The following is a 23,049-nucleotide window of genomic DNA, read 5'->3' as shown; positions in this document are numbered from 1 at the left end:
TCCATATGACAAAAGCCTCCATTGGTAATGCAAAAGAAAAAGTCCTTGCTCCAAGATTACTTCAAATGGAACCACTTGTGCTTCTTCATGCTCATAAGTGCTCCTCTTTGGGGTTTTCTTGTCAGCAACTTGTTCACGAATAGGAACTGTACGGCCAATATCAGGACTCCTGTGCCAAATGTAAGTCAAAAGTAGAGCTCAACCACAGCCATGATCTGTCTGCATTTTATAGAAAGTGCTTCATAGTTGGGGTGTTGTTCTGGCTTCACTATTTAGCATTGCACAATAGAATATATCAGCTTGTTTTCTCAGTAATATCACTCTGTCTCTAGACACTGACTCTTGGGCAGTGATGCTGGCTTTAAAATCGAAATACAAGAATTGTTTCTTTTTCAGTAATAAACTAAACTGAACTTTTACTTTGATCAATGTCCATGATATTGTATGGCTCTTGGCTCCATAAACACTGTTGTTGATGGCTTGCATGTAAATTGACACTCGTTGAAAAAAGAGGGTGGGACCATGGCACACATTGGTTTGCAGTTTACAGTCAACTCAAGACAGTTCTAGGTTCCACCGAGATTTGAACTCAGATCACTGGATTCAAAGCCCAGAGTGCTAACCATTACACCATGGAACCATACAATGCAATACCGCCATGTAGGATTGAATTTGATGAGGGTTGGTGATCAATCTGATATGATATATCACATGCAGTGTTTTTGATGTAGGGGAACCACGGGAAGTTCTTTTCGCATTAGGCAAGTCCAAATTCTGTCTACATGCCGGCATGAGTCATTAAAATTGTATGGTCTAGTATTGTGTTTAATATCTTACAATAATTACATAGTAATACAACCGCCTGAACAGGGACTTGAACCCTGGACTCTCAGATTAAAAGTCTGATGCTCTACCGACTGAGCTATCCAGGCTCTGAGTGAGACAGAGCCAAATGGAGCCTGGATCATTTCATAGCTGTGCATAACCTTTTTTGGGAACAGTGTTCTTTTAGCAGCAAATAAACTGGATCCAGAGTCTGACTCCCATGAGGCCTTGCATCTTTACAATGTCAATGACAATGTAATCCTTCAATGGGTACCAAAGACAGTTGCAAAAATGATTTTGAAGTTTCACAATGATTCAACTTGTTTGGCTGATCACTGGCTATGTATTTGATGTCTCTTGTTGGTCTGCATCGATAACTTTGTTGACGGCTTGTATGTAAATTGACTACAAATTGAAGGCCCATTTGCAGAATGTCCATTACCACAGTCGTTGAAACCCTGAAAAGAAGGTGGGGCTATGGCATACGGTACTTATACTGGTCACATACCTTAGCCAGCACAACTCACCAGAGACGGCCAAGAAGACATCGGAAGAAGATCTGGAGTACAGCAGCCACTTTGATAGGAATATCTGGATTCAGTGGAGTTCAACAGGAGCATTGACTTGTTTTTTTTCAGTAAGTTCTACTTGTTGTGACCACCATTTAAGACATTGTGAAGCAAACACATTAAGACGACCTCAACTTGAGCCACTGTTGGCTTCTGCAATCATAAGTGCTTCTCTTCGGGGTTGTCTTGGTTGTGACTTTGGCCTCAATAACTGCAAGTATCTCAAGTTTTGAAAAATACCATGAAGTTTTCACTCTACCTGGTCATTCACATTACCCTGGCACAAGCACTGACTTGACTTTTGAATGCAGTAAGTGCTACTTGTTGGGGTAGTGTTGATGTCTTTGTCTGCATGCACTTTGAAATTACGTTCTGGAAAAGTTTGTTTAAACACCAGTTTCAGAGAGTCATTCTTATTTCCCTAACATGAGCATTGACTTGTCAATGAAATTCAGTAAGTGCTTTTTGTTGGGGGGCAGTTCCATATGACAAAAGCCTCCATTGGTAATGCAAAAGAAAAAGTCCTTGCTCCAAGATTACTTCAAATGGAACCACTTGTGCTTCTTCATGCTCATAAGTGCTCCTCTTTGGGGTTTTCTTGTCAGCAACTTGTTCACGAATAGGAACTGTACGGCCAATATCAGGACTCCTGTGCCAAATGTAAGTCAAAAGTAGAGCTCAACCACAGCCATGATCTGTCTGCATTTTATAGAAAGTGCTTCATAGTTGGGGTGTTGTTCTGGCTTCACTATTTAGCATTGCACAATAGAATATATCAGCTTGTTTTCTCAGTAATATCACTCTGTCTCTAGACACTGACTCTTGGGCAGTGATGCTGGCTTTAAAATCGAAATACAAGAATTGTTTCTTTTTCAGTAATAAACTAAACTGAACTTTTACTTTGATCAATGTCCATGATATTGTATGGCTCTTGGCTCCATAAACACTGTTGTTGATGGCTTGCATGTAAATTGACACTCGTTGAAAAAAGAGGGTGGGACCATGACACACATTGGTTTGCAGTTTACAGTCAACTCAAGACAGTTCTAGGTTCCACCGAGATTTGAACTCGGATCACTGGATTCAAAGCCCAGAGTGCTAACCATTACACCATGGAACCATACAATGCAATACCGCCATGTAGGGTTGAATTTGATGAGGGTTGGTGATCAATCTGATATGATATATCACATGCAGTGTTTTTGATGTAGGGGAACCACGGGAAGTTCTTTTCGCATTAGGCAAGTCCAAATTCTGTCTACATGCCGGCATGAGTCATTAAAATTGTATGGTATAGTATTGTGTTTAATATCTTACAATAATTACATAGTAATACAACCGCCTGAACAGGGACTTGAACCCTGGACCCTCAGATTAAAAGTCTGATGCTCTACCGACTGAGCTATCCAGGCTCTGAGTGAGACAGAGCCAAATGGAGCCTGGATCATTTCATAGCTGTGCATAACCTTTTTTGGGAACAGTGTTCTTTTGGCAGCAAATAAACTGGATCCAGAGTCTGACTCCCATGAGGCCTTGCATCTTTACAATGTCAATGACAATGTAATCCTTCAATGGGTACCAAAGACAGTTGCAAAAATGATTTTGAAGTTTCACAATGATTCAACTTGTTTGGCTGATCACTGGCTATGTATTTGATGTCTCTTGTTGGTCTGCATCGATAACTTTGTTGACGGCTTGTATGTAAATTGACTACACATTGAAGGCCCATTTGCAGAATGTCCATTACCACAGTCGTTGAAACCCTGAAAAGAAGGTGGGGCTATGGCATACGGTACTTATACTGGTCACATACCTTAGCCAGCACAACTCACCAGAGACGGCCAAGAAGACATCGGAAGAAGATCTGGAGTACAGCAGCCACTTTGATAGGAATATCTGGATTCAGTGGAGTTCAACAGGAGCATTGACTTGTTTTTTTCAGTAAGTTCTACTTGTTGTGACCACCATTTAAGACATTGTGAAGCAAACACATTAAGACGACCTCAACTTGAGCCACTGTTGGCTTCTGCAATCATAAGTGCTTCTCTTTGGGGTTGTCTTGGTTGTGACTTTGGCCTCAATAACTGCAAGTATCTCAAGTTTTGAAAAATACCATGAAGTTTTCACTCTACCTGGTCATTCACATTACCCTGGCACAAGCACTGACTTGACTTTTGAATGCAGTAAGTGCTACTTGTTGGGGTAGTGTTGATGTCTTTGTCTGCATGCACTTTGAAATTACGTTCTGGAAAAGTTTGTTTAAACACCAGTTTCAGAGAGTCATTCTTATTTCCCTAACATGAGCATTGACTTGTCAATGAAATTCAGTAAGTGCTTTTTGTTGGGGGGCAGTTCCATATGACAAAAGCCTCCATTGGTAATGCAAAAGAAAAAGTCCTTGCTCCAAGATTACTTCAAATGGAACCACTTGTGCTTCTTCATGCTCATAAGTGCTCCTCTTTGGGGTTTTCTTGTCAGCAACTTGTTCACGAATAGGAACTGTACGGCCAATATCAGGACTCCTGTGCCAAATGTAAGTCAAAAGTAGAGCTCAACCACAGCCATGATCTGTCTGCATTTTATAGAAAGTGCTTCATAGTTGGGGTGTTGTTCTGGCTTCACTATTTAGCATTGCACAATAGAATATATCAGCTTGTTTTCTCAGTAATATCACTCTGTCTCTAGACACTGACTCTTGGGCAGTGATGCTGGCTTTAAAATCGAAATACAAGAATTGTTTCTTTTTCAGTAATAAACTAAACTGAACTTTTACTTTGATCAATGTCCATGATATTGTATGGCTCTTGGCTCCATAAACACTGTTGTTGATGGCTTGCATGTAAATTGACACTCGTTGAAAAAAGAGGGTGGGACCATGGCACACATTGGTTTGCAGTTTACAGTCAACTCAAGACAGTTCTAGGTTCCACCGAGATTTGAACTCAGATCACTGGATTCAAAGCCCAGAGTGCTAACCATTACACCATGGAACCATACAATGCAATACCGCCATGTAGGATTGAATTTGATGAGGGTTGGTGATCAATCTGATATGATATATCACATGCAGTGTTTTTGATGTAGGGGAACCACGGGAAGTTCTTTTCGCATTAGGCAAGTCCAAATTCTGTCTACATGCCGGCATGAGTCATTAAAATTGTATGGTCTAGTATTGTGTTTAATATCTTACAATAATTACATAGTAATACAACCGCCTGAACAGGGACTTGAACCCTGGACTCTCAGATTAAAAGTCTGATGCTCTACCGACTGAGCTATCCAGGCTCTGAGTGAGACAGAGCCAAATGGAGCCTGGATCATTTCATAGCTGTGCATAACCTTTTTTGGGAACAGTGTTCTTTTAGCAGCAAATAAACTGGATCCAGAGTCTGACTCCCATGAGGCCTTGCATCTTTACAATGTCAATGACAATGTAATCCTTCAATGGGTACCAAAGACAGTTGCAAAAATGATTTTGAAGTTTCACAATGATTCAACTTGTTTGGCTGATCACTGGCTATGTATTTGATGTCTCTTGTTGGTCTGCATCGATAACTTTGTTGACGGCTTGTATGTAAATTGACTACAAATTGAAGGCCCATTTGCAGAATGTCCATTACCACAGTCGTTGAAACCCTGAAAAGAAGGTGGGGCTATGGCATACGGTACTTATACTGGTCACATACCTTAGCCAGCACAACTCACCAGAGACGGCCAAGAAGACATCGGAAGAAGATCTGGAGTACAGCAGCCACTTTGATAGGAATATCTGGATTCAGTGGAGTTCAACAGGAGCATTGACTTGTTTTTTTTCAGTAAGTTCTACTTGTTGTGACCACCATTTAAGACATTGTGAAGCAAACACATTAAGACGACCTCAACTTGAGCCACTGTTGGCTTCTGCAATCATAAGTGCTTCTCTTCGGGGTTGTCTTGGTTGTGACTTTGGCCTCAATAACTGCAAGTATCTCAAGTTTTGAAAAATACCATGAAGTTTTCACTCTACCTGGTCATTCACATTACCCTGGCACAAGCACTGACTTGACTTTTGAATGCAGTAAGTGCTACTTGTTGGGGTAGTGTTGATGTCTTTGTCTGCATGCACTTTGAAATTACGTTCTGGAAAAGTTTGTTTAAACACCAGTTTCAGAGAGTCATTCTTATTTCCCTAACATGAGCATTGACTTGTCAATGAAATTCAGTAAGTGCTTTTTGTTGGGGGGCAGTTCCATATGACAAAAGCCTCCATTGGTAATGCAAAAGAAAAAGTCCTTGCTCCAAGATTACTTCAAATGGAACCACTTGTGCTTCTTCATGCTCATAAGTGCTCCTCTTTGGGGTTTTCTTGTCAGCAACTTGTTCACGAATAGGAACTGTACGGCCAATATCAGGACTCCTGTGCCAAATGTAAGTCAAAAGTAGAGCTCAACCACAGCCATGATCTGTCTGCATTTTATAGAAAGTGCTTCATAGTTGGGGTGTTGTTCTGGCTTCACTATTTAGCATTGCACAATAGAATATATCAGCTTGTTTTCTCAGTAATATCACTCTGTCTCTAGACACTGACTCTTGGGCAGTGATGCTGGCTTTAAAATCGAAATACAAGAATTGTTTCTTTTTCAGTAATAAACTAAACTGAACTTTTACTTTGATCAATGTCCATGATATTGTATGGCTCTTGGCTCCATAAACACTGTTGTTGATGGCTTGCATGTAAATTGACACTCGTTGAAAAAAGAGGGTGGGACCATGACACACATTGGTTTGCAGTTTACAGTCAACTCAAGACAGTTCTAGGTTCCACCGAGATTTGAACTCGGATCACTGGATTCAAAGCCCAGAGTGCTAACCATTACACCATGGAACCATACAATGCAATACCGCCATGTAGGGTTGAATTTGATGAGGGTTGGTGATCAATCTGATATGATATATCACATGCAGTGTTTTTGATGTAGGGGAACCACGGGAAGTTCTTTTCGCATTAGGCAAGTCCAAATTCTGTCTACATGCCGGCATGAGTCATTAAAATTGTATGGTATAGTATTGTGTTTAATATCTTACAATAATTACATAGTAATACAACCGCCTGAACAGGGACTTGAACCCTGGACCCTCAGATTAAAAGTCTGATGCTCTACCGACTGAGCTATCCAGGCTCTGAGTGAGACAGAGCCAAATGGAGCCTGGATCATTTCATAGCTGTGCATAACCTTTTTTGGGAACAGTGTTCTTTTGGCAGCAAATAAACTGGATCCAGAGTCTGACTCCCATGAGGCCTTGCATCTTTACAATGTCAATGACAATGTAATCCTTCAATGGGTACCAAAGACAGTTGCAAAAATGATTTTGAAGTTTCACAATGATTCAACTTGTTTGGCTGATCACTGGCTATGTATTTGATGTCTCTTGTTGGTCTGCATCGATAACTTTGTTGACGGCTTGTATGTAAATTGACTACACATTGAAGGCCCATTTGCAGAATGTCCATTACCACAGTCGTTGAAACCCTGAAAAGAAGGTGGGGCTATGGCATACGGTACTTATACTGGTCACATACCTTAGCCAGCACAACTCACCAGAGACGGCCAAGAAGACATCGGAAGAAGATCTGGAGTACAGCATGAGTCATTAAAATTGTATGGTATAGTATTGTGTTTAATATCTTACAATAATTACATAGTAATACAACCGCCTGAACAGGGACTTGAACCCTGGACTCTCAGATTAAAAGTCTGATGCTCTACCGACTGAGCTATCCAGGCTCTGAGTGAGACAGAGCCAAATGGAGCCTGGATCATTTCATAGCTGTGCATAACCTTTTTTGGGAACAGTGTTCTTTTAGCAGCAAATAAACTGGATCCAGAGTCTGACTCCCATGAGGCCTTGCATCTTTACAATGTCAATGACAATGTAATCCTTCAATGGGTACCAAAGACAGTTGCAAAAATGATTTTGAAGTTTCACAATGATTCAACTTGTTTGGCTGATCACTGGCTATGTATTTGATGTCTCTTGTTGGTCTGCATCGATAACTTTGTTGACGGCTTGTATGTAAATTGACTACAAATTGAAGGCCCATTTGCAGAATGTCCATTACCACAGTCGTTGAAACCCTGAAAAGAAGGTGGGGCTATGGCATACGGTACTTATACTGGTCACATACCTTAGCCAGCACAACTCACCAGAGACGGCCAAGAAGACATCGGAAGAAGATCTGGAGTACAGCAGCCACTTTGATAGGAATATCTGGATTCAGTGGAGTTCAACAGGAGCATTGACTTGTTTTTTTTTCAGTAAGTTCTACTTGTTGTGACCACCATTTAAGACATTGTGAAGCAAACACATTAAGACGACCTCAACTTGAGCCACTGTTGGCTTCTGCAATCATAAGTGCTTCTCTTCGGGGTTGTCTTGGTTGTGACTTTGGCCTCAATAACTGCAAGTATCTCAAGTTTTGAAAAATACCATGAAGTTTTCACTCTACCTGGTCATTCACATTACCCTGGCACAAGCACTGACTTGACTTTTGAATGCAGTAAGTGCTACTTGTTGGGGTAGTGTTGATGTCTTTGTCTGCATGCACTTTGAAATTACGTTCTGGAAAAGTTTGTTTAAACACCAGTTTCAGAGAGTCATTCTTATTTCCCTAACATGAGCATTGACTTGTCAATGAAATTCAGTAAGTGCTTTTTGTTGGGGGGCAGTTCCATATGACAAAAGCCTCCATTGGTAATGCAAAAGAAAAAGTCCTTGCTCCAAGATTACTTCAAATGGAACCACTTGTGCTTCTTCATGCTCATAAGTGCTCCTCTTTGGGGTTTTCTTGTCAGCAACTTGTTCACGAATAGGAACTGTACGGCCAATATCAGGACTCCTGTGCCAAATGTAAGTCAAAAGTAGAGCTCAACCACAGCCATGATCTGTCTGCATTTTATAGAAAGTGCTTCATAGTTGGGGTGTTGTTCTGGCTTCACTATTTAGCATTGCACAATAGAATATATCAGCTTGTTTTCTCAGTAATATCACTCTGTCTCTAGACACTGACTCTTGGGCAGTGATGCTGGCTTTAAAATCGAAATACAAGAATTGTTTCTTTTTCAGTAATAAACTAAACTGAACTTTTACTTTGATCAATGTCCATGATATTGTATGGCTCTTGGCTCCATAAACACTGTTGTTGATGGCTTGCATGTAAATTGACACTCGTTGAAAAAAGAGGGTGGGACCATGACACACATTGGTTTGCAGTTTACAGTCAACTCAAGACAGTTCTAGGTTCCACCGAGATTTGAACTCGGATCACTGGATTCAAAGCCCAGAGTGCTAACCATTACACCATGGAACCATACAATGCAATACCGCCATGTAGGGTTGAATTTGATGAGGGTTGGTGATCAATCTGATATGATATATCACATGCAGTGTTTTTGATGTAGGGGAACCACGGGAAGTTCTTTTCGCATTAGGCAAGTCCAAATTCTGTCTACATGCCGGCATGAGTCATTAAAATTGTATGGTATAGTATTGTGTTTAATATCTTACAATAATTACATAGTAATACAACCGCCTGAACAGGGACTTGAACCCTGGACCCTCAGATTAAAAGTCTGATGCTCTACCGACTGAGCTATCCAGGCTCTGAGTGAGACAGAGCCAAATGGAGCCTGGATCATTTCATAGCTGTGCATAACCTTTTTTGGGAACAGTGTTCTTTTGGCAGCAAATAAACTGGATCCAGAGTCTGACTCCCATGAGGCCTTGCATCTTTACAATGTCAATGACAATGTAATCCTTCAATGGGTACCAAAGACAGTTGCAAAAATGATTTTGAAGTTTCACAATGATTCAACTTGTTTGGCTGATCACTGGCTATGTATTTGATGTCTCTTGTTGGTCTGCATCGATAACTTTGTTGACGGCTTGTATGTAAATTGACTACACATTGAAGGCCCATTTGCAGAATGGCCATTACCACAGTCGTTGAAACCCTGAAAAGAAGGTGGGGCTATGGCATACGGTACTTATACTGGTCACATACCTTAGCCAGCACAACTCACCAGAGACGGCCAAGAAGACATCGGAAGAAGATCTGGAGTACAGCATGAGTCATTAAAATTGTATGGTCTAGTATTGTGTTTAATATCTTACAATAATTACATAGTAATACAACCGCCTGAACAGGGACTTGAACCCTGGACTCTCAGATTAAAAGTCTGATGCTCTACCGACTGAGCTATCCAGGCTCTGAGTGAGACAGAGCCAAATGGAGCCTGGATCATTTCATAGCTGTGCATAACCTTTTTTGGGAACAGTGTTCTTTTAGCAGCAAATAAACTGGATCCAGAGTCTGACTCCCATGAGGCCTTGCATCTTTACAATGTCAATGACAATGTAATCCTTCAATGGGTACCAAAGACAGTTGCAAAAATGATTTTGAAGTTTCACAATGATTCAACTTGTTTGGCTGATCACTGGCTATGTATTTGATGTCTCTTGTTGGTCTGCATCGATAACTTTGTTGACGGCTTGTATGTAAATTGACTACAAATTGAAGGCCCATTTGCAGAATGTCCATTACCACAGTCGTTGAAACCCTGAAAAGAAGGTGGGGCTATGGCATACGGTACTTATACTGGTCACATACCTTAGCCAGCACAACTCACCAGAGACGGCCAAGAAGACATCGGAAGAAGATCTGGAGTACAGCAGCCACTTTGATAGGAATATCTGGATTCAGTGGAGTTCAACAGGAGCATTGACTTGTTTTTTTTCAGTAAGTTCTACTTGTTGTGACCACCATTTAAGACATTGTGAAGCAAACACATTAAGACGACCTCAACTTGAGCCACTGTTGGCTTCTGCAATCATAAGTGCTTCTCTTCGGGGTTGTCTTGGTTGTGACTTTGGCCTCAATAACTGCAAGTATCTCAAGTTTTGAAAAATACCATGAAGTTTTCACTCTACCTGGTCATTCACATTACCCTGGCACAAGCACTGACTTGACTTTTGAATGCAGTAAGTGCTACTTGTTGGGGTAGTGTTGATGTCTTTGTCTGCATGCACTTTGAAATTACGTTCTGGAAAAGTTTGTTTAAACACCAGTTTCAGAGAGTCATTCTTATTTCCCTAACATGAGCATTGACTTGTCAATGAAATTCAGTAAGTGCTTTTTGTTGGGGGGCAGTTCCATATGACAAAAGCCTCCATTGGTAATGCAAAAGAAAAAGTCCTTGCTCCAAGATTACTTCAAATGGAACCACTTGTGCTTCTTCATGCTCATAAGTGCTCCTCTTTGGGGTTTTCTTGTCAGCAACTTGTTCACGAATAGGAACTGTACGGCCAATATCAGGACTCCTGTGCCAAATGTAAGTCAAAAGTAGAGCTCAACCACAGCCATGATCTGTCTGCATTTTATAGAAAGTGCTTCATAGTTGGGGTGTTGTTCTGGCTTCACTATTTAGCATTGCACAATAGAATATATCAGCTTGTTTTCTCAGTAATATCACTCTGTCTCTAGACACTGACTCTTGGGCAGTGATGCTGGCTTTAAAATCGAAATACAAGAATTGTTTCTTTTTCAGTAATAAACTAAACTGAACTTTTACTTTGATCAATGTCCATGATATTGTATGGCTCTTGGCTCCATAAACACTGTTGTTGATGGCTTGCATGTAAATTGACACTCGTTGAAAAAAGAGGGTGGGACCATGACACACATTGGTTTGCAGTTTACAGTCAACTCAAGACAGTTCTAGGTTCCACCGAGATTTGAACTCGGATCACTGGATTCAAAGCCCAGAGTGCTAACCATTACACCATGGAACCATACAATGCAATACCGCCATGTAGGGTTGAATTTGATGAGGGTTGGTGATCAATCTGATATGATATATCACATGCAGTGTTTTTGATGTAGGGGAACCACGGGAAGTTCTTTTCGCATTAGGCAAGTCCAAATTCTGTCTACATGCCGGCATGAGTCATTAAAATTGTATGGTATAGTATTGTGTTTAATATCTTACAATAATTACATAGTAATACAACCGCCTGAACAGGGACTTGAACCCTGGACCCTCAGATTAAAAGTCTGATGCTCTACCGACTGAGCTATCCAGGCTCTGAGTGAGACAGAGCCAAATGGAGCCTGGATCATTTCATAGCTGTGCATAACCTTTTTTGGGAACAGTGTTCTTTTGGCAGCAAATAAACTGGATCCAGAGTCTGACTCCCATGAGGCCTTGCATCTTTACAATGTCAATGACAATGTAATCCTTCAATGGGTACCAAAGACAGTTGCAAAAATGATTTTGAAGTTTCACAATGATTCAACTTGTTTGGCTGATCACTGGCTATGTATTTGATGTCTCTTGTTGGTCTGCATCGATAACTTTGTTGACGGCTTGTATGTAAATTGACTACACATTGAAGGCCCATTTGCAGAATGGCCATTACCACAGTCGTTGAAACCCTGAAAAGAAGGTGGGGCTATGGCATACGGTACTTATACTGGTCACATACCTTAGCCAGCACAACTCACCAGAGACGGCCAAGAAGACATCGGAAGAAGATCTGGAGTACAGCATGAGTCATTAAAATTGTATGGTCTAGTATTGTGTTTAATATCTTACAATAATTACATAGTAATACAACCGCCTGAACAGGGACTTGAACCCTGGACTCTCAGATTAAAAGTCTGATGCTCTACCGACTGAGCTATCCAGGCTCTGAGTGAGACAGAGCCAAATGGAGCCTGGATCATTTCATAGCTGTGCATAACCTTTTTTGGGAACAGTGTTCTTTTAGCAGCAAATAAACTGGATCCAGAGTCTGACTCCCATGAGGCCTTGCATCTTTACAATGTCAATGACAATGTAATCCTTCAATGGGTACCAAAGACAGTTGCAAAAATGATTTTGAAGTTTCACAATGATTCAACTTGTTTGGCTGATCACTGGCTATGTATTTGATGTCTCTTGTTGGTCTGCATCGATAACTTTGTTGACGGCTTGTATGTAAATTGACTACACATTGAAGGCCCATTTTCAGAATGGCCATTACCACAGTCGTTGAAACCCTGAAAAGAAGGTGGGGCTATGGCATACGGTACTTATACTGGTCACATACCTTAGCCAGCACAACTCACCAGAGACGGCCAAGAAGACATCGGAAGAAGATCTGGAGTACAGCAGCCACTTTGATAGGAATATCTGGATTCAGTGGAGTTCAACAGGAGCATTGACTTGTTTTTTTTCAGTAAGTTCTACTTGTTGTGACCACCATTTAAGACATTGTGAAGCAAACACATTAAGACGACCTCAACTTGAGCCACTGTTGGCTTCTGCAATCATAAGTGCTTCTCTTCGGGGTTGTCTTGGTTGTGACTTTGGCCTCAATAACTGCAAGTATCTCAAGTTTTGAAAAATACCATGAAGTTTTCACTCTACCTGGTCATTCACATTACCCTGGCACAAGCACTGACTTGACTTTTGAATGCAGTAAGTGCTACTTGTTGGGGTAGTGTTGATGTCTTTGTCTGCATGCACTTTGAAATTACGTTCTGGAAAAGTTTGTTTAAACACCAGTTTCAGAGAGTCATTCTTATTTCCCTAACATGAGCATTGACTTGTCAATGAAATTCAGTAAGTGCTTTTTGTTGGGGGGCAGTTCCATATGACAAAAGCCTCCATTGGTAATGCAAAAGAAAAAGTCCTTGCTCCAAGATTACTTCAAATGGAACCACTTGTGCTTCTTCATGCTCATAAGTGCTCCTCTTTGGGGTTTTCTTGTCAGCAACTTGTTCACGAATAGGAACTGTACGGCCAATATCAGGACTCCTGTGCCAAATGTAAGTCAAAAGTAGAGCTCAACCACAGCCATGATCTGTCTGCATTTTATAGAAAGTGCTTCATAGTTGGGGTGTTGTTCTGGCTTCACTATTTAGCATTGCACAATAGAATATATCAGCTTGTTTTCTCAGTAATATCACTCTGTCTCTAGACACTGACTCTTGGGCAGTGATGCTGGCTTTAAAATCGAAATACAAGAATTGTTTCTTTTTCAGTAATAAACTAAACTGAACTTTTACTTTGATCAATGTCCATGATATTGTATGGCTCTTGGCTCCATAAACACTGTTGTTGATGGCTTGCATGTAAATTGACACTCGTTGAAAAAAGAGGGTGGGACCATGACACACATTGGTTTGCAGTTTACAGTCAACTCAAGACAGTTCTAGGTTCCACCGAGATTTGAACTCGGATCACTGGATTCAAAGCCCAGAGTGCTAACCATTACACCATGGAACCATACAATGCAATACCGCCATGTAGGGTTGAATTTGATGAGGGTTGGTGATCAATCTGATATGATATATCACATGCAGTGTTTTTGATGTAGGGGAACCACGGGAAGTTCTTTTCGCATTAGGCAAGTCCAAATTCTGTCTACATGCCGGCATGAGTCATTAAAATTGTATGGTATAGTATTGTGTTTAATATCTTACAATAATTACATAGTAATACAACCGCCTGAACAGGGACTTGAACCCTGGACCCTCAGATTAAAAGTCTGATGCTCTACCGACTGAGCTATCCAGGCTCTGAGTGAGACAGAGCCAAATGGAGCCTGGATCATTTCATAGCTGTGCATAACCTTTTTTGGGAACAGTGTTCTTTTGGCAGCAAATAAACTGGATCCAGAGTCTGACTCCCATGAGGCCTTGCATCTTTACAATGTCAATGACAATGTAATCCTTCAATGGGTACCAAAGACAGTTGCAAAAATGATTTTGAAGTTTCACAATGATTCAACTTGTTTGGCTGATCACTGGCTATGTATTTGATGTCTCTTGTTGGTCTGCATCGATAACTTTGTTGACGGCTTGTATGTAAATTGACTACACATTGAAGGCCCATTTGCAGAATGGCCATTACCACAGTCGTTGAAACCCTGAAAAGAAGGTGGGGCTATGGCATACGGTACTTATACTGGTCACATACCTTAGCCAGCACAACTCACCAGAGACGGCCAAGAAGACATCGGAAGAAGATCTGGAGTACAGCATGAGTCATTAAAATTGTATGGTCTAGTATTGTGTTTAATATCTTACAATAATTACATAGTAATACAACCGCCTGAACAGGGACTTGAACCCTGGACTCTCAGATTAAAAGTCTGATGCTCTACCGACTGAGCTATCCAGGCTCTGAGTGAGACAGAGCCAAATGGAGCCTGGATCATTTCATAGCTGTGCATAACCTTTTTTGGGAACAGTGTTCTTTTAGCAGCAAATAAACTGGATCCAGAGTCTGACTCCCATGAGGCCTTGCATCTTTACAATGTCAATGACAATGTAATCCTTCAATGGGTACCAAAGACAGTTGCAAAAATGATTTTGAAGTTTCACAATGATTCAACTTGTTTGGCTGATCACTGGCTATGTATTTGATGTCTCTTGTTGGTCTGCATCGATAACTTTGTTGACGGCTTGTATGTAAATTGACTACAAATTGAAGGCCCATTTGCAGAATGTCCATTACCACAGTCGTTGAAACCCTGAAAAGAAGGTGGGGCTATGGCATACGGTACTTATACTGGTCACATACCTTAGCCAGCACAACTCACCAGAGACGGCCAAGAAGACATCGGAAGAAGATCTGGAGTACAGCAGCCACTTTGATAGGAATATCTGGATTCAGTGGAGTTCAACAGGAGCATTGACTTGTTTTTTTTCAGTAAGTTCTACTTGTTGTGACCACCATTTAAGACATTGTGAAGCAAACACATTAAGACGACCTCAACTTGAGCCACTGTTGGCTTCTGCAATCATAAGTGCTTCTCTTCGGGGTTGTCTTGGTTGTGACTTTGGCCTCAATAACTGCAAGTATCTCAAGTTTTGAAAAATACCATGAAGTTTTCACTCTACCTGGTCATTCACATTACCCTGGCACAAGCACTGACTTGACTTTTGAATGCAGTAAGTGCTACTTGTTGGGGTAGTGTTGATGTCTTTGTCTGCATGCACTTTGAAATTACGTTCTGGAAAAGTTTGTTTAAACACCAGTTTCAGAGAGTCATTCTTATTTCCCTAACATGAGCATTGACTTGTCAATGAAATTCAGTAAGTGCTTTTTGTTGGGGGGCAGTTCCATATGACAAAAGCCTCCATTGGTAATGCAAAAGAAAAAGTCCTTGCTCCAAGATTACTTCAAATGGAACCACTTGTGCTTCTTCATGCTCATAAGTGCTCCTCTTTGGGGTTTTCTTGTCAGCAACTTGTTCACGAATAGGAACTGTACGGCCAATATCAGGACTCCTGTGCCAAATGTAAGTCAAAAGTAGAGCTCAACCACAGCCATGATCTGTCTGCATTTTATAGAAAGTGCTTCATAGTTGGGGTGTTGTTCTGGCTTCACTATTTAGCATTGCACAATAGAATATATCAGCTTGTTTTCTCAGTAATATCACTCTGTCTCTAGACACTGACTCTTGGGCAGTGATGCTGGCTTTAAAATCGAAATACAAGAATTGTTTCTTTTTCAGTAATAAACTAAACTGAACTTTTACTTTGATCAATGTCCATGATATTGTATGGCTCTTGGCTCCATAAACACTGTTGTTGATGGCTTGCATGTAAATTGACACTCGTTGAAAAAAGAGGGTGGGACCATGACACACATTGGTTTGCAGTTTACAGTCAACTCAAGACAGTTCTAGGTTCCACCGAGATTTGAACTCGGATCACTGGATTCAAAGCCCAGAGTGCTAACCATTACACCATGGAACCATACAATGCAATACCGCCATGTAGGGTTGAATTTGATGAGGGTTGGTGATCAATCTGATATGATATATCACATGCAGTGTTTTTGATGTAGGGGAACCACGGGAAGTTCTTTTCGCATTAGGCAAGTCCAAATTCTGTCTACATGCCGGCATGAGTCATTAAAATTGTATGGTATAGTATTGTGTTTAATATCTTACAATAATTACATAGTAATACAACCGCCTGAACAGGGACTTGAACCCTGGACCCTCAGATTAAAAGTCTGATGCTCTACCGACTGAGCTATCCAGGCTCTGAGTGAGACAGAGCCAAATGGAGCCTGGATCATTTCATAGCTGTGCATAACCTTTTTTGGGAACAGTGTTCTTTTGGCAGCAAATAAACTGGATCCAGAGTCTGACTCCCATGAGGCCTTGCATCTTTACAATGTCAATGACAATGTAATCCTTCAATGGGTACCAAAGACAGTTGCAAAAATGATTTTGAAGTTTCACAATGATTCAACTTGTTTGGCTGATCACTGGCTATGTATTTGATGTCTCTTGTTGGTCTGCATCGATAACTTTGTTGACGGCTTGTATGTAAATTGACTACACATTGAAGGCCCATTTGCAGAATGGCCATTACCACAGTCGTTGAAACCCTGAAAAGAAGGTGGGGCTATGGCATACGGTACTTATACTGGTCACATACCTTAGCCAGCACAACTCACCAGAGACGGCCAAGAAGACATCGGAAGAAGATCTGGAGTACAGCATGAGTCATTAAAATTGTATGGTATAGTATTGTGTTTAATATCTTACAATAATTACATAGTAATACAACCGCCTGAACAGGGACTTGAACCCTGCACTCTCAGATTAAAAGTCTGATGCTCTACCGACTGAGCTATCCAGGCTCTGAGTGAGACAGAGCCAAATGGAGCCTGGATCATTTCATAGCTGTGCATAACCTTTTTTGGGAACAGTGTTCTTTTAGCAGCAAATAAACTGGATCCAGAGTCTGACTCCCATGAGGCCTTGCATCTTTACAATGTCAATGACAATGTAATCCTTCAATGGGTACCAAAGACAGTTGCAAAAATGATTTTGAAGTTTCACAATGATTCAACTTGTTTGGCTGATCACTGGCTATGTATTTGATGTCTCTTGTTGGTCTGCATCGATAACTTTGTTGACGGCTTGTATGTAAATTGACTACAAATTGAAGGCCCATTTGCAGAATGTCCATTACCACAGTCGTTGAAACCCTGAAAAGAAGGTGGGGCTATGGCATACGGTACTTATACTGGTCACATACCTTAGCCAGCACAACTCACCAGAGACGGCCAAGAAGACATCGGAAGAAGATCTGGAGTACAGCAGCCACTTTGATAGGAATATCTGGATTCAGTGGAGTTCAACAGGAGCATTGACTTGTTTTTTTTCAGTAAGTTCTACTTGTTGTGACCACCATTTAAGACATTGTGAAGCAAACACATTAAGACGACCTCAACTTGAGCCACTGTTGGCTTCTGCAATCATAAGTGCTTCTCTTCGGGGTTGTCTTGGTTGTGACTTTGGCCTCAATAACTGCAAGTATCTCAAGTTTTGAAAAATACCATGAAGTTTTCACTCTACCTGGTCATTCACATTACCCTGGCACAAGCACTGACTTGACTTTTGAATGCAGTAAGTGCTACTTGTTGGGGTAGTGTTGATGTCTTTGTCTGCATGCACTTTGAAATTACGTTCTGGAAAAGTTTGTTTAAACACCAGTTTCAGAGAGTCATTCTTATTTCCCTAACATGAGCATTGACTTGTCAATGAAATTCAGTAAGTGCTTTTTGTTGGGGGGCAGTTCCATATGACAAAAGCCTCCATTGGTAATGCAAAAGAAAAAGTCCTTGCTCCAAGATTACTTCAAATGGAACCACTTGTGCTTCTTCATGCTCATAAGTGCTCCTCTTTGGGGTTTTCTTGTCAGCAACTTGTTCACGAATAGGAACTGTACGGCCAATATCAGGACTCCTGTGCCAAATGTAAGTCAAAAGTAGAGCTCAACCACAGCCATGATCTGTCTGCATTTTATAGAAAGTGCTTCATAGTTGGGGTGTTGTTCTGGCTTCACTATTTAGCATTGCACAATAGAATATATCAGCTTGTTTTCTCAGTAATATCACTCTGTCTCTAGACACTGACTCTTGGGCAGTGATGCTGGCTTTAAAATCGAAATACAAGAATTGTTTCTTTTTCAGTAATAAACTAAACTGAACTTTTACTTTGATCAATGTCCATGATATTGTATGGCTCTTGGCTCCATAAACACTGTTGTTGATGGCTTGCATGTAAATTGACACTCGTTGAAAAAAGAGGGTGGGACCATGACACACATTGGTTTGCAGTTTACAGTCAACTCAAGACAGTTCTAGGTTCCACCGAGATTTGAACTCGGATCACTGGATTCAAAGCCCAGAGTGCTAACCATTACACCATGGAACCATACAATGCAATACCGCCATGTAGGGTTGAATTTGATGAGGGTTGGTGATCAATCTGATATGATATATCACATGCAGTGTTTTTGATGTAGGGGAACCACGGGAAGTTCTTTTCGCATTAGGCAAGTCCAAATTCTGTCTACATGCCGGCATGAGTCATTAAAATTGTATGGTATAGTATTGTGTTTAATATCTTACAATAATTACATAGTAATACAACCGCCTGAACAGGGACTTGAACCCTGGACCCTCAGATTAAAAGTCTGATGCTCTACCGACTGAGCTATCCAGGCTCTGAGTGAGACAGAGCCAAATGGAGCCTGGATCATTTCATAGCTGTGCATAACCTTTTTTGGGAACAGTGTTCTTTTGGCAGCAAATAAACTGGATCCAGAGTCTGACTCCCATGAGGCCTTGCATCTTTACAATGTCAATGACAATGTAATCCTTCAATGGGTACCAAAGACAGTTGCAAAAATGATTTTGAAGTTTCACAATGATTCAACTTGTTTGGCTGATCACTGGCTATGTATTTGATGTCTCTTGTTGGTCTGCATCGATAACTTTGTTGACGGCTTGTATGTAAATTGACTACACATTGAAGGCCCATTTGCAGAATGGCCATTACCACAGTCGTTGAAACCCTGAAAAGAAGGTGGGGCTATGGCATACGGTACTTATACTGGTCACATACCTTAGCCAGCACAACTCACCAGAGACGGCCAAGAAGACATCGGAAGAAGATCTGGAGTACAGCATGAGTCATTAAAATTGTATGGTATAGTATTGTGTTTAATATCTTACAATAATTACATAGTAATACAACCGCCTGAACAGGGACTTGAACCCTGCACTCTCAGATTAAAAGTCTGATGCTCTACCGACTGAGCTATCCAGGCTCTGAGTGAGACAGAGCCAAATGGAGCCTGGATCATTTCATAGCTGTGCATAACCTTTTTTGGGAACAGTGTTCTTTTAGCAGCAAATAAACTGGATCCAGAGTCTGACTCCCATGAGGCCTTGCATCTTTACAATGTCAATGACAATGTAATCCTTCAATGGGTACCAAAGACAGTTGCAAAAATGATTTTGAAGTTTCACAATGATTCAACTTGTTTGGCTGATCACTGGCTATGTATTTGATGTCTCTTGTTGGTCTGCATCGATAACTTTGTTGACGGCTTGTATGTAAATTGACTACAAATTGAAGGCCCATTTGCAGAATGTCCATTACCACAGTCGTTGAAACCCTGAAAAGAAGGTGGGGCTATGGCATACGGTACTTATACTGGTCACATACCTTAGCCAGCACAACTCACCAGAGACGGCCAAGAAGACATCGGAAGAAGATCTGGAGTACAGCAGCCACTTTGATAGGAATATCTGGATTCAGTGGAGTTCAACAGGAGCATTGACTTGTTTTTTTTCAGTAAGTTCTACTTGTTGTGACCACCATTTAAGACATTGTGAAGCAAACGCATTAAGACGACCTCAACTTGAGCCACTGTTGGCTTCTGCAATCATAAGTGCTTCTCTTCGGGGTTGTCTTGGTTGTGACTTTGGCCTCAATAACTGCAAGTATCTCAAGTTTTGAAAAATACCATGAAGTTTTCACTCTACCTGGTCATTCACATTACCCTGGCACAAGCACTGACTTGACTTTTGAATGCAGTAAGTGCTACTTGTTGGGGTAGTGTTGATGTCTTTGTCTGCATGCACTTTGAAATTACGTTCTGGAAAAGTTTGTTTAAACACCAGTTTCAGAGAGTCATTCTTATTTCCCTAACATGAGCATTGACTTGTCAATGAAATTCAGTAAGTGCTTTTTGTTGGGGGGCAGTTCCATATGACAAAAGCCTCCATTGGTAATGCAAAAGAAAAAGTCCTTGCTCCAAGATTACTTCAAATGGAACCACTTGTGCTTCTTCATGCTCATAAGTGCTCCTCTTTGGGGTTTTCTTGTCAGCAACTTGTTCACGAATAGGAACTGTACGGCCAATATCAGGACTCCTGTGCCAAATGTAAGTCAAAAGTAGAGCTCAACCACAGCCATGATCTGTCTGCATTTTATAGAAAGTGCTTCATAGTTGGGGTGTTGTTCTGGCTTCACTATTTAGCATTGCACAATAGAATATATCAGCTTGTTTTCTCAGTAATATCACTCTGTCTCTAGACACTGACTCTTGGGCAGTGATGCTGGCTTTAAAATCGAAATACAAGAATTGTTTCTTTTTCAGTAATAAACTAAACTGAACTTTTACTTTGATCAATGTCCATGATATTGTATGGCTCTTGGCTCCATAAACACTGTTGTTGATGGCTTGCATGTAAATTGACACTCGTTGAAAAAAGAGGGTGGGACCATGACACACATTGGTTTGCAGTTTACAGTCAACTCAAGACAGTTCTAGGTTCCACCGAGATTTGAACTCGGATCACTGGATTCAAAGCCCAGAGTGCTAACCATTACACCATGGAACCATACAATGCAATACCGCCATGTAGGGTTGAATTTGATGAGGGTTGGTGATCAATCTGATATGATATATCACATGCAGTGTTTTTGATGTAGGGGAACCACGGGAAGTTCTTTTCGCATTAGGCAAGTCCAAATTCTGTCTACATGCCGGCATGAGTCATTAAAATTGTATGGTATAGTATTGTGTTTAATATCTTACAATAATTACATAGTAATACAACCGCCTGAACAGGGACTTGAACCCTGGACCCTCAGATTAAAAGTCTGATGCTCTACCGACTGAGCTATCCAGGCTCTGAGTGAGACAGAGCCAAATGGAGCCTGGATCATTTCATAGCTGTGCATAACCTTTTTTGGGAACAGTGTTCTTTTGGCAGCAAATAAACTGGATCCAGAGTCTGACTCCCATGAGGCCTTGCATCTTTACAATGTCAATGACAATGTAATCCTTCAATGGGTACCAAAGACAGTTGCAAAAATGATTTTGAAGTTTCACAATGATTCAACTTGTTTGGCTGATCACTGGCTATGTATTTGATGTCTCTTGTTGGTCTGCATCGATAACTTTGTTGACGGCTTGTATGTAAATTGACTACACATTGAAGGCCCATTTGCAGAATGGCCATTACCACAGTCGTTGAAACCCTGAAAAGAAGGTGGGGCTATGGCATACGGTACTTATACTGGTCACATACCTTAGCCAGCACAACTCACCAGAGACGGCCAAGAAGACATCGGAAGAAGATCTGGAGTACAGCATGAGTCATTAAAATTGTATGGTATAGTATTGTGTTTAATATCTTACAATAATTACATAGTAATACAACCGCCTGAACAGGGACTTGAACCCTGGACTCTCAGATTAAAAGTCTGATGCTCTACCGACTGAGCTATCCAGGCTCTGAGTGAGACAGAGCCAAATGGAGCCTGGATCATTTCATAGCTGTGCATAACCTTTTTTGGGAACAGTGTTCTTTTAGCAGCAAATAAACTGGATCCAGAGTCTGACTCCCATGAGGCCTTGCATCTTTACAATGTCAATGACAATGTAATCCTTCAATGGGTACCAAAGACAGTTGCAAAAATGATTTTGAAGTTTCACAATGATTCAACTTGTTTGGCTGATCACTGGCTATGTATTTGATGTCTCTTGTTGGTCTGCATCGATAACTTTGTTGACGGCTTGTATGTAAATTGACTACAAATTGAAGGCCCATTTGCAGAATGTCCATTACCACAGTCGTTGAAACCCTGAAAAGAAGGTGGGGCTATGGCATACGGTACTTATACTGGTCACATACCTTAGCCAGCACAACTCACCAGAGACGGCCAAGAAGACATCGGAAGAAGATCTGGAGTACAGCAGCCACTTTGATAGGAATATCTGGATTCAGTGGAGTTCAACAGGAGCATTGACTTGTTTTTTTCAGTAAGTTCTACTTGTTGTGACCACCATTTAAGACATTGTGAAGCAAACACATTAAGACGACCTCAACTTGAGCCACTGTTGGCTTCTGCAATCATAAGTGCTTCTCTTTGGGGTTGTCTTGGTTGTGACTTTGGCCTCAATAACTGCAAGTATCTCAAGTTTTGAAAAATACCATGAAGTTTTCACTCTACCTGGTCATTCACATTACCCTGGCACAAGCACTGACTTGACTTTTGAATGCAGTAAGTGCTACTTGTTGGGGTAGTGTTGATGTCTTTGTCTGCATGCACTTTGAAATTACGTTCTGGAAAAGTTTGTTTAAACACCAGTTTCAGAGAGTCATTCTTATTTCCCTAACATGAGCATTGACTTGTCAATGAAATTCAGTAAGTGCTTTTTGTTGGGGGGCAGTTCCATATGACAAAAGCCTCCATTGGTAATGCAAAAGAAAAAGTCCTTGCTCCAAGATTACTTCAAATG

General features: G+C 40.9%; 18 non-coding genes across 18 annotated transcripts; all 18 read right to left on the bottom strand.

The window, feature by feature from the left end:
- Nucleotides 1–568: 568 nt before the first annotated feature.
- Nucleotides 569–640, bottom strand: trnaq-uug (transfer RNA glutamine (anticodon UUG)). The gene has a single exon. It is a non-coding gene; the product is annotated as a tRNA-Gln (tRNA).
- Nucleotides 641–2,442: 1,802 nt separating this feature from the next.
- trnaq-uug (transfer RNA glutamine (anticodon UUG)) lies at nt 2,443–2,514 on the bottom strand. The gene has a single exon. It is a non-coding gene; the product is annotated as a tRNA-Gln (tRNA).
- Nucleotides 2,515–2,733: 219 nt separating this feature from the next.
- On the bottom strand, nt 2,734–2,806 carry trnak-uuu (transfer RNA lysine (anticodon UUU)). Its single transcript has one exon. It is a non-coding gene; the product is annotated as a tRNA-Lys (tRNA).
- Nucleotides 2,807–4,315: 1,509 nt separating this feature from the next.
- trnaq-uug (transfer RNA glutamine (anticodon UUG)) lies at nt 4,316–4,387 on the bottom strand. Its single transcript has one exon. It is a non-coding gene; the product is annotated as a tRNA-Gln (tRNA).
- A 1,802-nt stretch (nt 4,388–6,189) lies between these two features.
- trnaq-uug (transfer RNA glutamine (anticodon UUG)) lies at nt 6,190–6,261 on the bottom strand. The gene has a single exon. It is a non-coding gene; the product is annotated as a tRNA-Gln (tRNA).
- A 219-nt stretch (nt 6,262–6,480) lies between these two features.
- trnak-uuu (transfer RNA lysine (anticodon UUU)) lies at nt 6,481–6,553 on the bottom strand. Its single transcript has one exon. It is a non-coding gene; the product is annotated as a tRNA-Lys (tRNA).
- Nucleotides 6,554–8,670: 2,117 nt separating this feature from the next.
- trnaq-uug (transfer RNA glutamine (anticodon UUG)) lies at nt 8,671–8,742 on the bottom strand. Its single transcript has one exon. It is a non-coding gene; the product is annotated as a tRNA-Gln (tRNA).
- A 219-nt stretch (nt 8,743–8,961) lies between these two features.
- trnak-uuu (transfer RNA lysine (anticodon UUU)) lies at nt 8,962–9,034 on the bottom strand. Its single transcript has one exon. It is a non-coding gene; the product is annotated as a tRNA-Lys (tRNA).
- A 2,116-nt stretch (nt 9,035–11,150) lies between these two features.
- Nucleotides 11,151–11,222, bottom strand: trnaq-uug (transfer RNA glutamine (anticodon UUG)). Its single transcript has one exon. It is a non-coding gene; the product is annotated as a tRNA-Gln (tRNA).
- A 219-nt stretch (nt 11,223–11,441) lies between these two features.
- Nucleotides 11,442–11,514, bottom strand: trnak-uuu (transfer RNA lysine (anticodon UUU)). The gene has a single exon. It is a non-coding gene; the product is annotated as a tRNA-Lys (tRNA).
- A 2,116-nt stretch (nt 11,515–13,630) lies between these two features.
- trnaq-uug (transfer RNA glutamine (anticodon UUG)) lies at nt 13,631–13,702 on the bottom strand. Its single transcript has one exon. It is a non-coding gene; the product is annotated as a tRNA-Gln (tRNA).
- Nucleotides 13,703–13,921: 219 nt separating this feature from the next.
- On the bottom strand, nt 13,922–13,994 carry trnak-uuu (transfer RNA lysine (anticodon UUU)). Its single transcript has one exon. It is a non-coding gene; the product is annotated as a tRNA-Lys (tRNA).
- A 2,116-nt stretch (nt 13,995–16,110) lies between these two features.
- Nucleotides 16,111–16,182, bottom strand: trnaq-uug (transfer RNA glutamine (anticodon UUG)). Its single transcript has one exon. It is a non-coding gene; the product is annotated as a tRNA-Gln (tRNA).
- Nucleotides 16,183–16,401: 219 nt separating this feature from the next.
- On the bottom strand, nt 16,402–16,474 carry trnak-uuu (transfer RNA lysine (anticodon UUU)). Its single transcript has one exon. It is a non-coding gene; the product is annotated as a tRNA-Lys (tRNA).
- A 2,116-nt stretch (nt 16,475–18,590) lies between these two features.
- trnaq-uug (transfer RNA glutamine (anticodon UUG)) lies at nt 18,591–18,662 on the bottom strand. The gene has a single exon. It is a non-coding gene; the product is annotated as a tRNA-Gln (tRNA).
- Nucleotides 18,663–18,881: 219 nt separating this feature from the next.
- Nucleotides 18,882–18,954, bottom strand: trnak-uuu (transfer RNA lysine (anticodon UUU)). The gene has a single exon. It is a non-coding gene; the product is annotated as a tRNA-Lys (tRNA).
- A 2,116-nt stretch (nt 18,955–21,070) lies between these two features.
- trnaq-uug (transfer RNA glutamine (anticodon UUG)) lies at nt 21,071–21,142 on the bottom strand. The gene has a single exon. It is a non-coding gene; the product is annotated as a tRNA-Gln (tRNA).
- A 219-nt stretch (nt 21,143–21,361) lies between these two features.
- trnak-uuu (transfer RNA lysine (anticodon UUU)) lies at nt 21,362–21,434 on the bottom strand. The gene has a single exon. It is a non-coding gene; the product is annotated as a tRNA-Lys (tRNA).
- Nucleotides 21,435–23,049: the final 1,615 nt, after the last annotated feature.

This window comes from Eucyclogobius newberryi, unplaced genomic scaffold, assembly GCF_026437365.1.
Source record: "Eucyclogobius newberryi isolate DKJ021-1_F unplaced genomic scaffold, fEucNew1.0.hap1 SCAF_60, whole genome shotgun sequence".
Classification (NCBI taxonomy): Eukaryota; Metazoa; Chordata; class Actinopteri; order Gobiiformes; family Gobiidae; genus Eucyclogobius; species Eucyclogobius newberryi.
This window is presented reverse-complemented; position numbering and strand designations above follow the sequence as displayed.